Raw genomic sequence first — 22,826 nt, 5'->3', positions numbered from 1 at the left:
AGATTCTCTCTGAGAGTCTTACACTGGCAGCCATGTTGAACATACAGTCAGCTTCAGCTCCCATTGAGTTGAACAGGAGGATGGCTGGGGGATAAGACAAAGACTCTGCAGGCAGACAAGGCTTTCCCAGTGCTCACTGGCCAGATCCTACTGGGATTTGGTTATGTGGAGGACTATGTGACAGGGACCAGAGCTGGAGAAGTGATAGGCACGTTCCAATTTAGTAGATGGGGAAACAAAACATAAGGGTGGTCAAGGAGTTTTCTAAGCAATAGATGGAGGAAGTACAATTTGATTCAAGTTTACATCAAATCCAAAAGCTTTGCATAGCAAAGGAGACAATGTCCACCATGGAGAAAGGACATGCAGAGCGGAGAAAGTCTTTGCCAGCTGTTCATCTAACAGAGGATGAACATTCAGGCTATAGAAGGACCTCAAGAAACTTTACAGCAAAAGAAGGGGTAATCCAATCAAAATGGGGCAAAGAATCCTCTCACAAGTAGGGCGAAAAAAGAGCACTTCCCTATAGTTGTGAGGATCATAATTTTGGAGCCTGCCTATATGTGTGAAAGGTAGACAAAGGTAAAGCCCATAGTTAAAGCCGTTTCACTTTCTGGATTGCTGGGTTTCTGGATTGCTGGGTTTCTGGGTTGCTGGATTGCCAGATTGCCAGATTGCTGGACTGCTGGTTGGAGATATCCTGACAATGAAGACTGTATTCGTCCCAACAAACCCAGAGTCCCTAATGGCAGGAAGTAGCCTAAAGAGGTCTAAGCCCCTTTCCCCTCTAACCTTCTTTCTTTCCTATCTAGGGATGGAAGGGATTAGGGTGGAATGAGGGTTGAAAGAGCGATAGGCATAAGAACCCAATAAAATAGCTTTAAAAAGTACATCTACAAAGAGCGCTGTAACAACTAGGGAGCTAATAGACTGAGTAAGCATTAGCATAGCTCTCACCTAGGTGACTAGCAGTGTGTTTTTGCCAGTTGTAATCCACAAGAAGCTTTTCTTTACCTCCAGCAAAAGTTCCGAGACAGAAGCGGAGGCATGTGTCAAAGCTGGTGACATATGTCATGATAACACATCAGGTTTCCAGTATCTCACATCTAGGCCATTGCAACAGACTTCTGAAGGTCCTTTCCCTGCACCTCAGGCATAGAGCAGAGTTCACTCTACACCACTGATCCCATGGCATGGGAAGGGTGTGGGTGAGGCATCTGATGGGGCGGAGAAGGGAGTGTGAGAGCCAGGACTGTGATTCTAATACAGGGAAGATATTGTATCTCCTGCAACTGGCCTACCAGGATGACTCTCAGTCCAAACCTAGTCTCTCTTCTTCCTCCACACCATGAAATTAATTTTTCTTAAACCATTGGCTTCACGGTCAGCCTTCCTTCTTATACCCACTCATTACGTCACAGTGAATGCTCATGTACTCCTGCTTAACTTGCAAGGTGCTTTACAGAAATTAGTCCAACTCCTAATGAATTATGACAGATGGTTCTAGCACCACCGCCAACCTTTAACGGGTGCAGAGGTTAGCCACATCTCCTGCTATGGAGGAGATGGAAATGAAATTGTTTATTTTACGGCTGATGAGATGGTTCAACATGTTTGGGGTTCAAAGTCTCTTGCCACCAAGCCTGACAGGCTGGCTTCCATCCCCAGGATTCACGAGGTGGAAGGGGTGAGCTGCTTCCGGAAAGCTGTCCTCCCATCTCCCCATTCGTGTCTGTCACACCACGGCATGCACACCCACACCCAAAGCAGATAAGAAAATAAATAACTCATAAGACACACGGTTGATCTCACAACCCGTTTCCTTTTAACCGCACCAGGTGACTATCTGAGGAACTGAGAGTAAATGAGTCACTACTCCACGAAGCCTGAACGTCACCGGGTGAGGGCGGGGCTGCTCCATTGTGCTGTCAGGCTATGGGTTTAGATGGAGCAGAGTTGAGGCCTTGGGATGGGGGGGATTATGCAGAAGTCAAAGCGAGGGATGGCATCCAAAAGGTAAAGAGGAGTTTGGCAAAGAAAGGGGATGTAGGTATTATAGTCAAAGGGGCAGGACTACATGAGCTAGTGAGATGGCTCACAGGTAGAGGTCCTTCCTGACGACCTGAGTTTGATTCCTGGGACACATGGCAGAATGAATTCCTGAGAGTTGTCCACTGATCTCTATACTTAACACTATGTGTGTGAACACCCACACACATAAACACACAGGCACTCAAATAAATAAATATAATAATTTTTGAAAAAAAAAAGACATATAAAAAAGGTGAGGGATCATCAGCTTAGAACCAATGAAGTTATCTGTGGCCAAAATCTGCATGAATACAGTTGGCAGATACATTGTCAATTAAAAACTTCTAAGCCATTCAGGTCTAGTCAAGGCAACTCTGTTTAAAACCTGGGGGTGGGTCGGGCTACAAGGACAGCTTAAGAAGGAGGGCCTGAATTCTGTTGATCCCCTAGAACCCTGTGGCAGAGGTGGGGGGGGCAACAAAAAGCTGGGCCTGCTGGTATGAACATTTGTTCACAGTGCCAGGCAGATCTATTTATCAATGGATCAATCAGTCAGTCAACCAACCAGTCAATCAATCAACAAGTCAATCAATGGTGGATGGCTGAGAAAAGACACTTGAAGTTGTCTTTGCTTCTCTATGAGCATATTCTCTCTCTCTCTCTCTCTCTCTCTCTCTCTCTCTCTAAAATAAAATAAAATAAAATAAAACCAAAACTTGGGTCTGTGGGGTGGCTCAGCAGGTAAAAACACTTGTGGCCAAGCCTGACAAACTGAGTTCAATCCTCAGGACCCACATGGTGGAAGGAGAGAATTGATCCCCAGGTATGTCCTCTGATCTCCAGTCACAAATATAAACCACCTGATTTGGTGCTAGGAACTGAGCTCCAGTCCTCTGCAAGAACAGTACATACTCTTAGCCCACTGGGGCTGGGGTTGTAGCCCTGCTGACTTAAGCTTGCCTGGCGTGGAGAACACTGGGTTGGGATCTACACACCAATAAACCTGACTTGGTGGCACATGCCTGCAAACCCAGCAAAGCAATGTGGAAGCAGAGGGAGTCGCGATCAAGGTTAGCCTCCGCTCTATAAAAAGTTCCAGGGCGGCCTGGGGTACGTGGGAATCTGTCTTGAGAAAATAAAACCAGACTAGAACAAGGACGCAAAGTTCAGCATAGGACAGATCTCAGAGCCTGCTCAGTCTGTGCGTTGTTCTGATAAGATCAAATTGGGGCTCTGTAAAACTCAGGCCCAATAGTCTTGTAGCTGCCAAGGATGCCCTGGTGAGGACTTGGCAGCCCTGCTCCTCAAAGATTACCACTCCTGATCGTGTGTGTGTGTGTGGGGGGGTACATGTGAGCTCAGGTGCCCGGGATGCCGGAGGCATCAAAGCTCCTGGAAAGGAAATTATAGATAGGGCTGGAAGCTGAACTCTGGTTCTCTGCAGGGGCAGTACATGTTCTTAACCACTGAGCCACCCTCTCTCTGGCTCCAGACCTGCTCCTTAAAAGCAGCGAGATTTCGTGTCCTACTGACCTCATTACTTGTGTTTGACCATCTCCCCGTCTTCTCTTTGGCCTATTTCCACAAAGAAAGTACCTGAGAGCAATCAAACTCAGTTTGCAACACTGTTAAGTGTTCCTTCAGAAGGCCACATATATATGTATTTATATGTATTTCCGTGTGTGTGTGTGTGTGTGTGTGTGTGTGTGTGTGTGTGTGTGAGAGAGAGAGAGAGAGAGAGAGAGAGAGAGAGAGAGGGAGGGAGAGAGAGAGAGGTGAGAATGAGCAGCAAGAACCTTTTAGAGAACATTATCAGTAACTGACTTCTATTGAGTCTAATAACAAAAGATGATTGCGTTTTATCATATGCCACTGCCTTTGCATTTCATGTATGGTAATTTATTTTGTATTTTATAAAAGCAGTGGTTCACTGGGAATAGAGACAGAGTTCTGCTATTTTCTAGCATACACCAAAACAGGCTTTTAATCTCTGGCACCACATAAACTGGATGTGGCCATGTTTGTCTGTAACCACCGTTAAGTGCGAAGAGGACGCACGGTGAGAAGTTCCAGGACAGCCATTGCCACACAGCAAGTACTAGGTCAGGAGACCCTGTGTCAGAAAAAAAATCAGTCAAACAAACAAAAAGTACCGGGTCTTGTAGTTGCAGAAGGCCAAGTAGAGGGCGGTGGTGGATTTTACACAGATGCCGTGTGGGAACGGTGCCTGCCGCACAGAAGAACGTCATGGGAGCTGGAAATAAAATCTGCATTGATATCCAGAGATGGAAACATCAACAGTGTATATACCATCTCGGCTGTTAAGAATGCTTAGTGCTCGTCAAACACATCATGGTTCAGTTCCTTGCACCCACGTTAAGCAGCTCACAAGTGCCTCAGGAGCTCCAGCACCCTCTTCTGGCCTCCATGGGTATTACACCGACGTACCGTTTCCCCCCCCCCCCCCGACCCCCCATGCATACAAAATTTTAAAAAGGGAAACCTCATCAGTTCCACCTTGGTCAATTAAATGAGAGTGGGGGTTGATGGTGGTGGAGTGTCTGCAGTTACTAAGAACACCTAGATGTTGCCAACAAGCAATCAGGGATAGGAATCTTCAACGTGGGTGGTGCCTAATCAATGTGTATGGGTTGATGTGCCACTAAAGTAGGCCAGCCAGCCCTCGGCAGGTGCTTATGGTACAGCAGGAGCATGTCGGGCAATGCCATACAGGTGCTGAGGCACGTGCTACAGACATGGGCAGAGATTTTCCAAGCCGATGACGACCAGGTCATCTTCTGTGGACAAGGTCAACACATAAAGAGCCCAGATCAATAAACCTCTGGTGTCGACTTATACATATATTCACATACGGTGGAGGGATGGGGCTTGCCCCTCCTTCCCACCCCTCTTTCAAAGAAAACTGTATAACAACGAATTATCAGCCAATAGGAAGGAGATTCTTTAGGTTGCTGTATTCTAAGTGGTTAACCCTGGATGTCACTCAAGGCTCCTAAGGTTTTCTTTTTTTTTTTTTTTCCTTCTGTGTTTTGTTTTATTTTCTGAGACAGGTTGTCATGCAGACCAGACTGTCCTTGAAATCACTTTGTAGACAAATTTGAGGTTGAGTTCATGAGCGTCTTGATTCTATTTTTTGCTGCTTTGCAGCACTGGCTTGTAGGGGGCTCTAGAGTCAACGCTGGGCTTCTTGCTCGCTAGATGAGCATTGTGCCAAGCGAGCTACACCTCCAGACCTTCTAGCGTTTATTTCTCCATGACGTTCTCTCTCTCTAAAATGTACATTTGAGGCACTGACTCCGTGTGGAAGCACTGCAAACCAAAGGAACGCTGTGTGTGTGGTGATGAACTTAGTTCAGATGTGTGAGGCCCCGAGCTCCATTCCCAGCGCTGAAAACAAATCAACCGACAAACAATGAAAAATTGACTAGTTCTTTGCTCTCTTTCTGGGACCCACCCCATTGTCTATGTGAGAATAACGGAATGGAAATTTCCATCTCAGACATTGGTCTAGGGTCTAGTGAAATAATGACTTATGAAATACTGTGGCCTTGTCTTCATCGGGTTTTCAGAGTCATTTGTGAACATATTTCTTCTAATTTGGGTTGTGTGTGTAGGGGGTGCATACATGTGAGTACACATATGTGTGTGTGTACTCATGTGGGAATGTGTGGAAGTCAGAAGTTGATTTTGGACTGTGTTCTCTATTGCTCTCCTCCAATTTATTGTTTGAGGCTGTCTTACAGAATCTTGAGTCTGTCATTTTGGGTAGACTGGCTAGCTGGCTGGCCAGCAAGACCACAGGTTCTTCCTGTCTCTACCCACCAGCACCAGGATTACAACTGTATATCTCTATGCCCAGTTTTTTTTTTATGTGGGTATTAGGGGTCTGAACTCAGGGCCTCCTGCATATGTGTCAAGCACTTTACCCACTGAGCCATCTCCAAACCTCTGTCTATTTATTAGTAGTCCCTTCAAGGGGACGTCCTCACATTCTGGACTGTCACATCCAAAGTAACTGAGAACAATACAGTAACTGAGAACAATATATATTTTACCCTGTAACCTACAAACTCCCACAAGACCATGCTTGCCGTTTGTGTAATGCACTCTAAGATTTTCTTGCCTATTCTGACTCCGTTTCATCTTTTTTCTCACAATGCAGGTCATATACAGTTCTCCAAATTGATCCCACAACCCACTAATAAGTCACAATCTTAAAAACGGGAAATATGCTGGGCATGGCAGCACATGCCTTTAATCCCAGCATTTGGAATGCAGAGCCAGGTAGAATTCTGTGAATTTGAGTCTAGCTTGGTTTAAAAAGTGAGTTCTAAAACAGCCAGAGCTACACAGGGACACACAGTCTCAAAACAAACAAACAAACAAACAAAATAAACAAAAAACAAATAAAAAAGGAAAAGACTTGTGTGGTGTTTTGAATAGGATTAGTCTCCATAGGCTCGTATATTTAGCTATGTGGTCATTAGGGAATGGCACTACGTGAGAGGAATTAGGATGTGACCTTGTTGGAGGAAGTGTGTCACTGGAAGTGGGCTTTGGGGTATCAGAAGTTCAAGTCAGGCCCATGTCCCTTCTTTCTGCTGCCTGAGGATCCAGATGTAGAATTCTCTAGCTACTTTTCCAGCACCATGTCTGACTGCATGCCACCATGCTTCCTTCGCACCATGGTAACAATGGACTAAACCTCTGAAACTGTAAGCAAGCCCCAACTATGTTTTACTTTATAAGTGTCGCCATGGTCATGGTGTCTCTTCACAGCAACAGAACATTAAGACAACTTGTCTGGAGGACGGGGGCTATCTCTTATCCCTAATCCCAATATCTGTAAAGTACTGAGTAATACAGGATTTTTAATAAATAATGGAATATTTGTATTGGTATTTAATTACAAACACTTAGATAAAGGTTAAGTGGCTTACCTTTTGCACATCAAGATTCTTATAAATAAATGTACCTACACACATTGTATTCACATTTGGGAAGCAGATAATATATTAATCTTGCACTAGGCATAGTATATATGCTGTTGATGTATTTTAATATTCCATTCACAATCTGAGGTTCCCATATTTTAAAGTCATATAATTTAATATACATTCATCTTGGTGCTGAGTTAAGAGCATGTACTACTCTTACAGAGGACCCAAGTTCATTTCTCCACATCCAGCCGTTCACAACCTCCCATAATTCCAACCACAGAAGATATGATACCCTCTTCTGGACTCCGCAGGCAACTGCACTGACGTGCACATACCTACACACAGATACATTCACATTATTAAAAATAAATTTACAATGTACATCTTGGAAGTAACTAATGCTCTCTAATATTTAAATGTATAAACCATAATGACCCCGAACTGAATGGTAGTAAAGGCCCTGGCACACAAAGCAACAGACGGACACTCAGGTGCCTAATCATCAGGTCCTCTGACTACGTGCATTACCCGGCAAAAAGGACTTTGTAGATGTCATTAAGTTAAAGGTTTTGGGATGAGGAGCTTATCCTGAATCATCTGGCTGGACCCAGTGGACCCCAAAGCCCAGCTTGTTCCCTCCTTTTTATTCAGTTTGGGACACTAGCCCATGGAGTGGTGCCACACATAGTTAGGGTGAGCTTTTACACTTAATTAATCCAAGATAGTCACTCCCTCACAAACATGCATAGAGGATTGTCTCTTAGGTACATCAGGGTCTTCCCATGGACCCAGAGTCGGCTTATTAGGGAGAGTACAGCAGAATATTCTTCCTCTGCTTGCCAGAGACGGAGTTACAGGGGGGCCTCCACAGCAAGCCAGAATTTACATGGCTGTTGGGGCTCACTCCAAAGCCTGGTTTTCATACTTGCCTGACAAGTGCTCTTTATCTACTGAGCCATCTTTTCAGCATTTCCAGACACATAAAGAAGGGAAATACAATATATACCGGATGACCTCTTGTATGCATCAGAGATGTATAATGTTTACCTTATAGCAACACAAAGAACATTCTAGAAACTTGAACCCTTGTAATCACTCACCTTTAAAGAGTGGGCTGGAAGTGTAAGAAATATATACTGTTTTTTAACTTTCTGAATAGAATTTCCTCTTGAACACACTATATAGACCAGGGTGGCCCCAGTATGTAGCACAGGTTAAACTTGATCTCCTTCTACTTTGAGGTGCCAAGTGCTGGGATTATATGCATTTGTCACCAATATGTCTTTTCATATAATTCTTGATCTCAAGATCCTAATATGGGGCTTCTGCTGTTCTTAAGGAAAAAAATGGATGACATGTGACGAGGGAAGCTCTCAGACAGACACATTTAGATCAATAGTCTCAGAGCTGTATATTATCTGAGTTTAAAAAGCAGTTTTTTTTAAAAATCACATTTTATATAGTTCTGTAATCACAGGAAGACCAAACCACACAATTCTGCCTTTATCAAGAAAATGTACAATAGGATGAGTTCACAGTGTGTGTGTGTGTGTGTGTGTGTGTGTGTGTGTGTCCGCCCATGTATGCATATGTGTGTAGAGTCCAGAGGCAAGTCTTTGGGTGTATTTCTTTGCAACAGCTGTCAACTCTGTTTGTGACACAAGACCTCTCACTGGGACTTGAGGCTTGCCAAGTAGGCTAGGCTGACAGGTCAGTGAGTCTGAGAGATCGTAAAGTCTCCAGATCTCCAGGGCTCGGGTTACAGGCACATACCACTGGCCTTTGTGTAGGTTCTGGGCTTGAGTGTGGGTCCTCTCTCTTGCATGACAAGCTCTTTACCAACAGAGCCATCTCTTCAGTACCACCTGCCTCTCCTGGGTTGTGTTTTCAGACGGGGTCTCCCTCTGTATCCCTGACTGACCTGGAATGCAATATGTAGACCAGACTGTCCTCAAACTGACCTACCTGCCTCTGCTTTCCAAGTGCTGGGATTAAAGGTGTTTGCCACCACATCTGGACAGCCCCATTTTTTGGTCACAGAAATATATGTGTTCCACACAGGCCTCAGATTTGCTATGGACCCGACTCTCTGTTGATACTATGTCCATCCCTCAGGTCTGGGACTACAGGGATTCACATACCATGCAGATTATGTTGTGTATTGAACCTGGGGCTTGGGGGCTGCTAGGTAAAACACTACCAACTAAGCTACACTTGGTTCAAGCCAACCATTGACCCAACCCGTGACACTTCCATTTGTTTGGTTCATTTGATTTTGTCTCAGTTTTTCCAGACCAGGTTTCTCTGTTTAGCCCTGGCTGTCCTGGAACTTACAGTGTAGATCAGGCTGGCCTTGACCTCTCAGAGGCTCATCTACCTCTGCCTCACCACCAGATCTGATGACACTTTTTTAAAAAAAAGGTTTAAACTCTTTAAGTTTGCTTAGTTTGTTCTGCTTGGCTTTAAGTTAGGCACGAAGATTTCAGATAGGTAAAAAGTTCAAATCCCTTCATTCCCAAGTATATAGCTAAGGGAGATAGATACCCCACTGAGGTCATTTGTCAGAGACTTGTGTGATCCTCATAATCATTTGAAAGTCTGTACCATGTTTTGGCATGGTGTGCATTTGTGTGTGTGTGCGCGTGTGTGTGCATGTGTCTGTATACATACATGTATGCAGATGTGCATGCATTCAACAACCTTGGGTGTCATCCTCAAAGAGGCCTTCTGCCATAGTATTCCTTATTGGACCGAAATTTACCAATTAGGTGAGGCTGGCCGGTCACTGAACATCAGAGATCCACTTGTCAGTGTTAGGGTTATCGGCATAGGCCGCCAAACCTAGCATTTTGTGTGAGTGTTGGGGGTTGAGCACAGCTTCTGGAGATCAAACTTAGGTCTTTGCATTTGGTAAGGCAAACACTTTACTGATTTAAACATCCTCTGAGCCCTAAAAATCCATATACCTTGTAGCTTTACCTCAGAAGCTTAGGCAACAAAATTAAGTCATTTTAACATAGGTGTTTTAAAGTTAAAATTTATATCATTTTGAGCTATCCCCAGCAAATGGTGTCTAATTTTTCTTTCTAGCCACCTTTTTGGATCTCCTCACTGACCCCAACGTATCTCTCTGTCTCTCTCTGTCTCTGTCTCTCCTGGTGCTGGAAATCAAACCTAGGTAAGCACTCTACCACTGAGTTATGTGAGTGTTCTTATTACATTTTTTTTCTTGTGGGTGCACGTTTGTGCCACAGCATAAATGTAGAGGTCAGAGGACAAGTTGTGGGAGTATAGTTTTTCCTTCTACCACGTGGGTTCTGGGAAAAAAACTCCAGTCATCAGGTTTGTGGCAAGCACCTTTTTCCAGGAAGCCATCTTGGCAGCTCAGCTCCTTCTCCCTCCTTCCCTCCTTTTCGTCTTTCCCTCTGTATCTCTATTCTGAGATAGGTCTCATTAAGTTTCTCAGCCTGTCCTTCAATTCACTCTACTGTTCAGAAATTAGGGCTTGGATTTGTGATCCAGAGTTGGGTCACTCATTTCTTTTGAAGGGGTCCCTCCAAGTCACTGATGGTAGGGTAACTTATGAGTCAGCGCTAATGCCCAGTCAAAGCCTCCCCTACCCTGTTGGTGCATGAAGCCACTGCCAAGAACCAAGAGGCTGAGCTTGGTTGTACAGGAGAGAACAAACGCCTATTACCTCCAGGGCCTAGCTCCCAGGCTTAGAAGAAGTCTTGCCATCCGTGGCACAGTCATTTTTGTCTGCCAACTAATTCCAAGTGAGGACAGAGCCCTTGCTCTTAATCTCTCAAAGCACAGCCAAGGGCAGACTGCAGACACAGGGAAAAGTCACAGTCAGTAGCAGTGTCTGCCAATATCCAGTAATGCTTGCCAGTTCTAATGTGAAAAAAAAAAAAAGAAATCTTGCAACTCCCAACTGTTTAATTATCTTAATTATGATTCTTAGGTATAGGATTAGATTAGGTATAAAATCCATATTCACAAGGTCCCTATATGAATAAAATGTAAGCACTATACAAACTGAACCAAAAAGTGAAAAACTATCAATATTGTGTAAGTAACACAATAGATAGTGTTTTGCTGAAGTGAAATTGTCTCTTGGGATGGAACTCGTGGCTATGGTTATAACCAGGGCCAGTTATAAAGTCAAGTGCAGTGCTTGGTTAACAAGGTTATCATCAGATCATTCAGAATAGGCATTGACGTATATGAATTGTTTGAAAGAATAAAATTTAAGTAGAGCAAAAACGTACTTTTCTTTCAAAGAGAACTTGTGAGCACAGGATCATTTTATCTGCCAAGTTCATGCAGGGCTGAGGGGTCTCTTGTCCCACTCCAAATGGAATGAGTTGTAGTCTGCCTTTTAAAACTAATTCTTACAGTTTAAAATGTATGTCCTCGCACACGTGTGCTGTGATGTGTGTGTGTGGTGGTAGGTCTGTGGATGTCAGATGACAACATTCAGGAATCAGTTCTTTCCTTTCCCCATGTGGGGTCCTGGGATTTGACTTGGGCCATTACGTTTGTTTGCATGTGTCTTTATCTGTTGAGCCATCCTGCCAGCCTAGAACCTGCATTTTAAACAAGATGCCCAAGTGATGGATATGCAGGTCAAAATTTGAGAAGCATGAACTTATTTCTGAGTTTATTCGTCACTGAGCAAATATGAAGATGGGGTGTGGTCTAAAGTTTTGTTTTTAAGAGAGGGTCTTGCATAGCCCAGGCTCGTCTCAAACTCATCACGGAGTGAGAATCACCTTGAATTTTTGGTCTTCCTCAGTGCTAGAATTTCACACATGGATTATCATGTGGGGTCTTACACTGTCCTGGGGGTCAAACCCAGGGTTTCCTGAGTGGAAAGCAAGCATCCCACTAACTGAGCCACACAGCCTGCAAAGCAACTGCCCCTCCTCTTCCTCTTCCTCTTCCTCTTCCTCTTCCTCTTCCTGTCTTACGAAGTTCCTTGCTCCTTCTTTTTTCAGGGATGCAGGAAGGTAGGTTTAAGATGAACTTAGAATTTCCTAGGGGTGACAGTGAGTATTGGTCACGTTAAAGGGCCCATCTAGATATGGAGGCTCTATTTGGGAAGTTACTCTGTGTGAAATACCCAGAGTAGGCAAACACATAGAGACAGAAAATAGATTACAGCCTGGTAAAGGTTTGGGGAGGAGAAAATAGAGAATGACCAGCAGGCTGGGGGCATCTTTTGGGGGTTAGTGATGATTAGAAGTGACAGTTTTGAGGAAGACTCAGGGTTGATGGTGCACAGCTGTGGATGGCTCACCAAGCCTGGCTTTTTCCCTGTGCTCTGGGGAATCTGAACACAGGTCCTCATGATTGCTCAGCAAGAAGTTTACTGACTGCCGAGCCCTTCCAGGCTCTGTTTCAGGTGTTTGCTTGAAACCCTATTTACTGTGATTCAAAGGTTTTGTTCATTCCCTGCCTTTATTTTTCCCTGCCAGGCAGTGTCCTCAGGCTATCTGAGGGCTGCAGGGATGACTAAGGCTTTGCCTTAGGTAGTAGCAGTGATCAAACCATACTATCAGCAATACCCACACAGGGCTGAGTGTTGTGCAGTAAGAGGAACATTGTGAAAAACACGAAAGGGATGTTTAAACCTAGAGCCATCTGTGTTGCAGAAGGGAGAAATGTTATCTTAGTGCTTGACTCTGCTGATTCCTCTTTGATGTTTTGTTCAAGGATGAATGAGTCCTGACCAAAGTGAGATAAGAAGCATTTTTAGCAAGACCACGAACAAAGAATTTCGAAACGGAGAGCTGGGGGGAAGAAATATACTCAGGGAAGAATGGACGAGCACAGGCTGGAACTGCCCTGTCCCACCAGCATTCTGAGGCAGAGTATCATGGAGCACAGTCTGGCTTGAGACTTTTGGTGTAGCTAAGATTTTCTTAATCCTCCTGCCTCAGGCTCAGCATTCATCAGCTGGACAAGAAAAACTAGGAGCAGAGTGAAAGTGAGAAGGTGATATAAAATGCTGTCCTCTACAGTTTTGCACAGGTTTTCCTCAGTGGAAAAGACGTTTTGTCAACATGGAGAAAAGAAGCATTGCAGCATGTGGGTGTGGGGTGCTAAGGACCTTGTACCTACACTGGGCAAGTGCTCTCTCCTGAGCTCCTTGGACAAACTATCTATCTATCTATCTATCTATCTATCTATCTATCTATCTATCTATCTATCTATCTATCTTCTATCTATCTGTCTTGGTTTTTCAAGACAGGGCTTCTCTATGTAGCCTTGGCTGTCCTGGAACTTGCTCTGTAGAACAAGATGGCCTCACACTCACAGAGCTCTACCTTCCTCTGCCTTCCAAATGTTAGAATTAAAAACATTCATTACCACCACCCAGTAAAACATTCTTTTATAAATATGGTCCCTAGTGAGGTACAAAAACTGAGATTAAGAACTAATAAGAACTCTGGCCACAGAAAAGGGCATTGACCACCCCAATCCCCAGCCCTGGGTCGGGGAAGTCAAGGACTTTTGAGGTGGGTCAAAGGGTAAAGGAAGGGAATTTGCTGCCAAGTCTGAAGTTCTGGGTTCAATCCCGGGGAACCACATGGGATTATTAACTCCCAAACCTGATAGACAGACAGGCAGACATCTGTGTGCGCATGCGCGCGCTCGCGCGCGCGCGCGCACACACACACACACACATACACACACACACACATGCTCAAACATGTGCACACACATTTTAGGTGTATACAAAATAAAGACATGTAGAAAAACAAAACAAAACAAAACAAAACAAAACAACAACAACAACAACAAAAAAAACAAACAGCAAAGAGGAAACATGAGAGTCCTCCCAACCCACTCTTCCCTCATTTGACCTCAGCCGAGGTCACCCATTGCATAGGAATGTTCTATCACCAACAAGTTTGTATTACCCAGAAAATATTAAGAGTATATCCTCCTCAGAGCCATGGCATGATAATACCAACCCTCATTCATAAACCGATGGAACGACTTTGATTTTAAAAAGCAGTGTTCCTTGCACACAGAAAGCACCTATCCTTTGTTTTATCCTTTTGCTCAGGCTTTGTTTTCGAGGGCCTTTATTTAGGAGGAGAACTGATTGAAAACTGCACTTCAGAGCCTATACCCTCTATTAGCACTTAGTTAGGACAACCAGATGCCAGGAGGTCGAGTTTCCCCACTTCATGCTATTCCCCTCTTTTGTGTCCTGAGAGTCGGTCTGCAGGTACACTCCAGAAGAGGGAGGAGGGGCAGGACTGACAGCCAAGGAACCAATCGCTGCCGGGCCATGGGGTGTGGACACGGAGCCACGCCCTTCCCTCCCAACCCGCTAAATTCCGCCTATCTCGCACCTGTGAGTGCCAGTGCTCTAGGCAGGCGCCCATGCTCCGAAATTGGGTAGGAGGAGGGAAGGAGGCGGAGCAGGGGCGTGGCCTCACCTCTCGCGAGACCGCCTCCTGTTGCCGAGGCCGCCGTTCCGGGGCTCTGACTGGCCCGGGGCTGCGCAGCCGCCATGTTCGGTTGCTATGCTGCGGCCTCGGAGACGGGGAGTGCTTGAGAGAGGAGGAGGAGACGGAGGAGGCGGTGGAGGCGAGGGAGGAGGAGGAAGGAGAGGAGGAGGAGAAGGAGGAGGAGGGTGACCGAGGTTCTCCTTTGCACTCTCACACAGAGCCGCCTCCCTGGAGTCACCCGCCGCCTCTCGCCGCGCGCGCTTCCCTGCTCCGCGGACGCGACATTGTTCTTGAAGACTCCCGGGACCTGTCAGAAATCGGGGCTCCGGGACTTGAAAGAGACTTGACTTCGGCTCGCGGGTTGCGGGGACCGCGGTACTTTCGGGGCGCGTGTGAGGGGATTAGCTCATCTCGCCGCGAGGTGCGAGCGCGCGCCTCCCCGCGCACGCTGGCCCCGCCGCAGCCCCGCAGGATGACGGGGTGCAGGCGGCCCGCGGCCGTGGCGCGGCCGCTGTGGCGGCGGCTGTTCGCGGGGCGCTGAGGGCGAGCACCCGGACGCGGACCACGCGCCCCTTTCCCCCGGCCACGAGCCCGGGGCCTCCTGGCTTTTTGTATTTGGATTTTGTTTTTCTTTCCCCAGCCGAGAGGACGCGGCTGTGACAACGAAGGTAAGAGAGGCGCTCGGGGAGGTTCTTCGCTCGCTTGGCCTGCTTGGGCCCCCTTTGCAGGTCGTGGGCGCGCACCTGAAGCTCGCGGGACCAGGTGGCCAGACTACCAGATCGACTTTCCTTTTCTTAGGGGGTCCGGGCACTCGAATCTTCCCGGGGTTTACAGTCCGGGCACTCGAATCTTCCTGGGGTTTACAGTTGAAATCTCTGCTAGGGATGAGTGCAAGGGAGAAGGGATGGAATAGATGCGGAGATGGAATGCTCCTAAACTCAGGGCTGGAGAATCTTCAGTATTTCAGTTGTGAGGTTCTTTTTTCTAATCGTTATTTTTAATTGACTCATATCTTTATTTCTTTTCGCATGCGGTAGGAACACACGCTCCCTTCCATTGAACTTGAAGTCTCTTGTGACTTGCTAGTTATTCTACTTGCTTTTAGGAATTTCTAGTCGGGCCCAAAAAGTTGAGATGTAGAACAGATCTGAACCCTTCACTTCACTATATTTTTTCATGATGCTTTTGGATCCCTACCTTCATGATGTTTAGATTCAATGTGAGTCTGTAGTAAAGAACAGATCAGTGTTTGTGGCTTTTTGTAAAATGTAAGCGCAGTGATTTGTGGCGTTTTGGCCTTACAGTTTTGTTTTTGGGTCAGTGTTTGTTTTATAGTTACTTACAGGAAAAATGGAGCGTATGATTGTCCTTTGTGGACAGGAACTGTTCTTACTAAACCGTAGTCACCCGAATTGTCCCAAGACGATTTCTGAAAAATCAGTTCATTTCAATTCAGAGATTAAAGAGAAGGTAGAATGAGGGGTGGGGGGAGGTAGTTAAATTGCTGGGGTTTCTTCAATAATGGAACAATTTACAGTGTCACTGACAGTGCATATGGATGTTTCCCAGGAACTTAGGTTACTTTGTTTGGCTTTGCATCACAGAGTGACATCAGTGTGCACAAGGACTATGTGTAGGGTTTTAAAAACTGCTTGTTCCAGGAGGCCTAGTCATACCTACCTTTGGAATGAGCAATTCAAGAAATACTGAGTGTGTGACCAATCTTGGGTCCAGATGAAATAGCACAGTTCATTGGTCACATTTAAAAGATGATGGTGGAGGAAAAACAAAAAGCTAATGTATCTGACTTGTACAGACAGCCTAGTAGACTTGAAGGGTAAATACCACAGCTTTTTGAAAACCCTGGGTTTGTGAACATTAGTGTGTCAGAGGGAAAAACTTGTTTTCCAAAAGGGGAGGGGATGATCTTAAACAATTTTTTGGAGTTCCTAATAGACTATACCTAGATATATTATTTAAATCTCGAATTTGAGGACTACAAATTCGATGTCCTTTTTAAGAAAAAGATTGCTTTACAAGGAGAAGCTTATGAGCTATATAGAACCATTTTATTCACTCATAAGATCAGTCATGCCACCTTTTTTTTTTGTCAGAATACATTTCTGCTCCAATTACCACAAAAGATATTTTTGTGTCTCTTCACATTTTTTATGGAATTCTTATTTTTGTTCGTATTTTGTAATAGCACATGTGCATAGATGTGATCTTGATTTATAAGATCAACATAGTTGTGTGTGTACATGTGTATGTGACAGTATTTTGTATTTACCTGAACTTTAAACATTTGCTAAAAATGATTGTTTTAAACACAAGGAAACAACACTGTTTTAATAGTTTTTTCTTAATACTGAGATGGTTACAGTTTGTTAAGGTAGAAAAATCAGAGATTCCTCAAAAGTAGTACCAGATGGGTGAGTATGTGACATTCTCATCTTGGGTTTCTAATGGCTTCTAGGTGGTGTTAAATTGTGTCAAGTCTTCTCTCCTCCCTTACCATGTCCTAATTGAGTAGCTTTAAAATGCCCTTAGTAACATTGTTGCTTTAAATTTATGACACGAATTTCTAATTTAAGCTAGGCATAACACCAGCATCTATTGAACACATTTGCTAAAAATACTTTCTGGGTCGGATGTACTTAGAATGCAGCCTTAGGAAAATTCACTTGAACTGTTCTACTGTGACCAGTTGTGAATATTATTTTTAAAAGAACTTTGGTAAAATTACAGAATCTTATAAATTAGATTTTATCAGTTTAGACATAGGTGCCACCTTTTTAATACATAAAATGAGACTAATAAATTTATGTGTGATAGCAATAGAAACTTTTTTCAGTTTTTAAGAATACTTACGTGAACTCTTGATTCTTAAGTACTCTGGTTTGTATCCCTGAAATGTTTTAATTTTACGTATTGCCTATAGAGTTGTAAAATGATGTACAGTGTGGATTGCTATTTGTGTAGTACATATAGCCTTTCCTCAACTCTGAAGGGGAGAACAGTAGTTACTTTTCTGAGTAAATTATCTTTAAGGAACAAAATACGAATTAGATAAAGGAGATGCTTATTGAGAATACTTCTTTCCTCCTCTGAGAGTTTGGTTGTTTAAAAGCAAGAAACCTTAAAACAAACAAACAAACAAACAAACAAAAACCAAAACAACCAAAAAAAAAATCATGTAGGAGTCCAGTCTTGTTTGGTAGATGTTTAAGGGCAAGTGGTTTAAAGGTCTGTTTGAATTCTTCATGTTAGGAATGCAAAATAGGTGAATTTGTTAGGAATACAAGTCTGTGTGACTTAATGTAGTGAAATAGAAATTGTTACTTTTTTTTTTTTTATTAACTTAAGTTTTCTTATTTACATTTCGAGTGTTATTCCCTTTCCCGGTTTCCGGGCCAACATCCCCCTAACCCCTCCCCCTCCCCTTCTTTATGGGTGTTCCCCTCCCCATCCTCCCCTGATTGCCGCCCTACCCCCAACAATCACGTACACTGGGGGTTCAGTCTTAGCAGAACCAAGGGCTCCCTCTTCCACTGGTGCTCTTACTAGGATATTCATTGTTACCTATGAGGTCAGAGTCCAGGGTTAGTCCATGTATAGTCTTTGGGTAGTGACTTAGTCCCTGGAAGCTCTGGTTGCTTGGCATTGTTGTTCATATGGGGTCTCGAGCCCCTTCAAGCTCTTCCAGTTCTTTCTCTGATTCCTTCAACGGGGGTCCTGTTCTCAGTTCAGTGGTTTGCTGCTGGCATTCGCCTCTGTATTTGCTGTAGAAATTGTTACTTACAAGTGAAATTTGCCTATTGATAAAAATATACTGGTTTTACAAACTGAGCTGAGTTTTGTTATTTTTCTGTATTTTTACATGTAACAAAGTTTTTAAATGATACAGTTCAGAGATGTTAAATTTACTGGCTCAGTAGAAGCCTTAAAGATTAATTTCTGGAAGTTGGATTTTTTGGGGGAGGGGGCAGCCAGTAAAGTACGGAAGAGAAACATATTGGTATGTTTTATGTAATGTTCAATCAGTACAGATAGTGAGGAAGAATATAATGAAGTAATATAGAATATTCTTTACTGGCATAGAAGAATAGTTGTCTAGAAACTGTATAATTTATTTTATATTCTTGAATGAGAATTTAGTATAATCATAAAATACAAGGGCTGTTTATTATATTCACAGTTAACATTTATTTCATTATTCCCTAGTAGAAACAATGGGAGAAAGGTATTTGAAGAAATTGGTAAGAACTGAATGCTTTTCTTAAGAGGAAGGCATTAATTTGGGAGGCTCACTTATTAATGTCTTCTCACAGGAGGTTCTGTAGAGTACTAGAAGAAAAGAGGATCCAGAGAGGGAAATATGTTAGTATTTATTATCTGTTGAATTCAGACAGTATACATATAAAAAGGTTATTTCACTTAGCCATCAAGTATGCTTTTGAGGTGTTTATGAGTTCACCGTATGTCAACCTTGTGCCATATGCTCCTGTCCAAGCAGAATTCAAACCATACCTGTCCCACTCTAATGTGTTCTCTAGAGCAGTGCAGTCCAGTTAATCTTTCTGTAGTGATGGGATTACTTTGCCCTTTTCCCCAGACTTAGTGAAATATATTTGACACATATGGGGGAAGTATTTTTTCCCTACCCTGTTAGATATGGTAGTAGTTAGCCATGTGTAGGGTGTGGAACACTTGAAGTGGGACTGGTCTATGTGAAAAACTGAGGCTGATGTTACATTTTGTTTTAATCATTTAACATTCTAGCCAAATGTGGTTGCTTGTTATATGGTCTGAGTTAGCATAGCTTTAAGATCTTGCTTCCTAGAAAAGCTGAGGTCTGGCATTTTGTCTTCCATGGGTTTACACAACTTAGTTAATTCTTGAGCTTCAGTTTAACCTGTTGAGAAAATGAAGGGATTACCTAGGCTCTGTTTTGCTTTAAGGTTCAATAACTCTTTAGAACCCGCCGTGACATTTAATGTTTCCAAGCATTGTTTCTGAAGTTTTCCCTCCCCATTGAGTGCATCACTCATATAAAGGATTTAGTTTTTGAGAATATAAAGTACACACAGAGGTAAGGGGTTATTTTCTGCATACACTCCTCTACACAGTTGTTTGGTAAAAGCATTGTGTGACCCAAAGTGCTACTTTATCCTTTTATTTGTTCCAACTCAGGGCCAAGGTGAGCTAGGTAAGTGCTCTGCCATTGAACTACATGTTGAATAAAAACTGAATCTTTTAAAAAAAATCCTTTTTTTTTTTTTTAAGATTAGCTGCTTTACAAAATAGAATTGCTGAACACAACAGTGGATTCATGAAGCAACAGGACAGAAAAAAATCCTTGCCATTTTCCCATGTAAGATATATTGCAGTTTCTGGTACTTATCAAATTAATTCTTTTTTTTTTTTTTTTTTTTTCCGGAGCTGGGGACCGAACCCAGGGCCTTGCGCTTGCTAGGCAAGTACTCTACCACTGAGCTAAATCCCCAACCCCTCAAATTAATTCTTAACCTGTTTGCTGGGCCTTGAAGACTTTCTCCCTGTTGATCTTACCCTATTTCTTATTCTTGCTTAAAGCAACAACATTGTTTTCCCTTTCACCCTTGTCTCCCCAGTTTATAAATTTTTGATTCTTCAGTCCATACCTCTTAAGTCTTCCCCAGAACTCACCTTTTTGTTAGATAATCTAGTCGAAATGATCTGGGTTTCAGATCTGGCAGTTAATATATTTGTTTAGATATAATTTTGTATATTTTTCTTACGTTAATAAAGTTTACATGTGTGTGTTCATATGTGTGTGTATGTGTGCTAGCCCATGCAGGTTCATGTAGAAGCCAAAAGTCAACATCGTGGTTTCTTCCTTGGTCCTTATTCCCCTTCATTTTTTTTTTTTTTTTCCGGAGCTGGGGACCGAACCCAGGGCCTTGCGCTTCCTAGGCAAGCGCTCTGCCACTGAGCCAAATCCCCAGCCCCCCCCCCTTTTTTTTTTTTATTTTTCAAGTGGTGTTTCTCACTAACCTAAAGTTTAGTGGTTCTGGCTAAACTGGCTAGATGATAAGCTTGTTTCCCCTGCCTAGTGCTTGGGTTACTGGTGTGTGTCACCATTTTCAGTTTTTAGGAGTTAGGAATTCAAATTCAGGACCCTACTCTAAGCTACCTCCTCAGAACCCCCTCCCTCCCTCCTTCCTTCCCTCCCTCCCTCCTTCCCTCCTTCCCTCTCTCTTCCCCTCTCCCTCCCTTACTTCCCTTTTTCCTTTTTTGGTAAATTTTATCTAATAACTATAAGAATATTTTTTAATTGATAGGAGATTTATTTATGCAAAAATAGGCTCATCTTTGCCAAATGTTAAATTTCTGTCCAATTTTCCTTCCTGGATAAGTTTTTCCTTTCTCTTCCTGATTGTTTTGAAAACATAATACAGAAGATGAGGGGCCAAAACCTGTCACAGCTCCTAAGAGAGAGTTCTTGGGAGTGGGTCTGAAATTAGGATAAATATTAGCTGATCTTGTGTAGGTCCAACGAATCAAGGCAGGATCCTTGATGTGCATTTGTTGTTTGGGGTCATACTGAGGCAGCTATTCCTGTTTAAGCTGGGCCCTCATGCTCAAGCGCTCAACCTATGCCTTTCAGGTCTCAGGAGACAAGTGAGGGTCGAGGATACTGGGGAGAGTGGCCAGGAATGCAGAAACCCAACATCTTAGATCCTGGTGCACATTAAAACAGGGGTTGTTTCTTTTCTATTGTTTCATGAGTTCAACTTTTGTTCTGCAATTTTTTTTTGTTTGTTTGTTTTTTTAAAAAGTTATAATTTTAAAAAATTAGCATTTACACCAGTCACCATTTGAATTGATAATTTTGTTCCCTTCTAGGCAACCCCCCCTCCCATTTGTGTTTGATAAAGTTTTGTGACAAAGATACAATTTTGAATACAATATATTGGAAACATTGCATGGTGGAGGCCTTTCAATAAAGAAAAAAGATCATAGACTTTGGAGCCAGATAAATGAGTTTAAAATCTTGTCTTATAAAAAACCTTGGCAGATCTTTAAGCCAGTTGATTTTTTGTTTATTTTATTTTTAAGACAAGGCCTCATGTTGTAACTCAGACCTAAAACTTATCATGTAGTCTAGGCTTGCCTTGAAGAAACACAATCTTATTGTCTCTGGTTTCTGAGCGCTAGTGTGGCTTTGAATTGTTGAGTACTGAGAATATATATGTTTGAAGCATATGTTTTAAGTAAGTGGCAGTTGGCATAACCACTTTTTCTGTTTTATATAACCATGTTCATGAACATAATTTAAATGATAATTCAAACATTCAGATAATTTACTAAATCATTTGCCTGTTGTTAAATAGTTTTTTACTTCTTCAGTCTAAAACTAGAGGACTGGGATTATGGTTCAGGGTTATCCCATATATCTCTTTTGTAAAACTAGACTATAGATATCCTTACTTTGTAAAAAATAGTTATACCTTGCATTTTTGAAAGTTTTGTCTTATTGGGGACTAATGTGGCAAACATTCCTGTACATGTTAATCAAAAATTTGAATCTCTGATATAATGGCAAAAATGTTATCTATAAAGGTAAATGTAGTTTGGTACTTCCCTTTGAGTTCAAATTCTAGGCTGACTATACATGTGTGTGTACACACACACACACACACAACACACACAATTTAGGATGACAGTGTATTAAGAGCTTGGGGGAAATGAGAATTGGCATTTGGATGTGGTCTTGAAGGGTAAGTTGGAACTGATCAGGGTAGAAAGAATAGCTTGTATAAAAGTCAAAAGTATGAAAGGATATGTAGTATTGTTTAAAGAAATGCAAGTTGTCTGTTATATATTTGCTTCTCTGAGTGGGCATAGTTTCTTGTTCCTATGTGTCCACTTTGGTGGGAGAAGGAGCCGGGTCAGATGACTCTTGTGCTTGGGGTCATATTTAAAATGTATCTTCCTGTTGAGCATGTAAGAACCTGGAGGATGGTTTCTTCTGACTTTAAATCATCTCTTGATTTATCCTACTGGTAAAATGATTGTTTTATTTATTTGATGTCAAGTTGGGAAAGGTGCCATATCATCCCATAACTCTCAGTACTTAACTTCGTTCTTTTCTTTGTGTGTGAATATGTGAGTATGTATATGGAATACCTTTTCATTTTCCTACCTTGTAAATCGCATTAGCAGTAGGCAGTGGTTACAGATATTTAAACAAGCAAATAAAATTAAGTCTAGGTTTTAGTAGTCTGGGTTCCTGATTTCAGAGTTAATGGTATAAGGGTATCAGGGAGACAGAATGCTGTTACAGTGGTGCAGGTGAGGTGTGAAAAGAATTAGAGATGGG

The 22,826-nt window shown here is 42.9% G+C and overlaps 1 protein-coding gene across 6 annotated transcripts in view; it reads left to right on the top strand.

Moving 5' to 3' along the window:
• Window positions 1–14,501: 14,501 nt before the first annotated feature.
• Ptpn4 (protein tyrosine phosphatase, non-receptor type 4) overlaps window positions 14,502–22,826 on the top strand; it is a 180,133-nt gene continuing 171,808 nt past the window's right edge. For 4 of the 6 annotated variants that reach the window (XM_087579984.1, XM_087579983.1, XM_087579982.1 and 1 more), the window contains exon 1: window positions 14,502–15,129. The gene's annotated coding sequence lies outside the window, so the exon portion shown is untranslated. 6 annotated transcript variants of the gene reach the window in all.

Source organism: Rattus norvegicus, chromosome 13, assembly GCF_021556685.1.
Source record: "Rattus norvegicus strain SHRSP/BbbUtx chromosome 13, alternate assembly SHRSP_T2T, whole genome shotgun sequence".
In the NCBI taxonomy this organism is placed as follows: Eukaryota; Metazoa; Chordata; class Mammalia; order Rodentia; family Muridae; genus Rattus; species Rattus norvegicus.
Note: the sequence above shows the minus strand (reverse complement) of the source record. Positions and strands in the feature narration are given on the sequence as shown.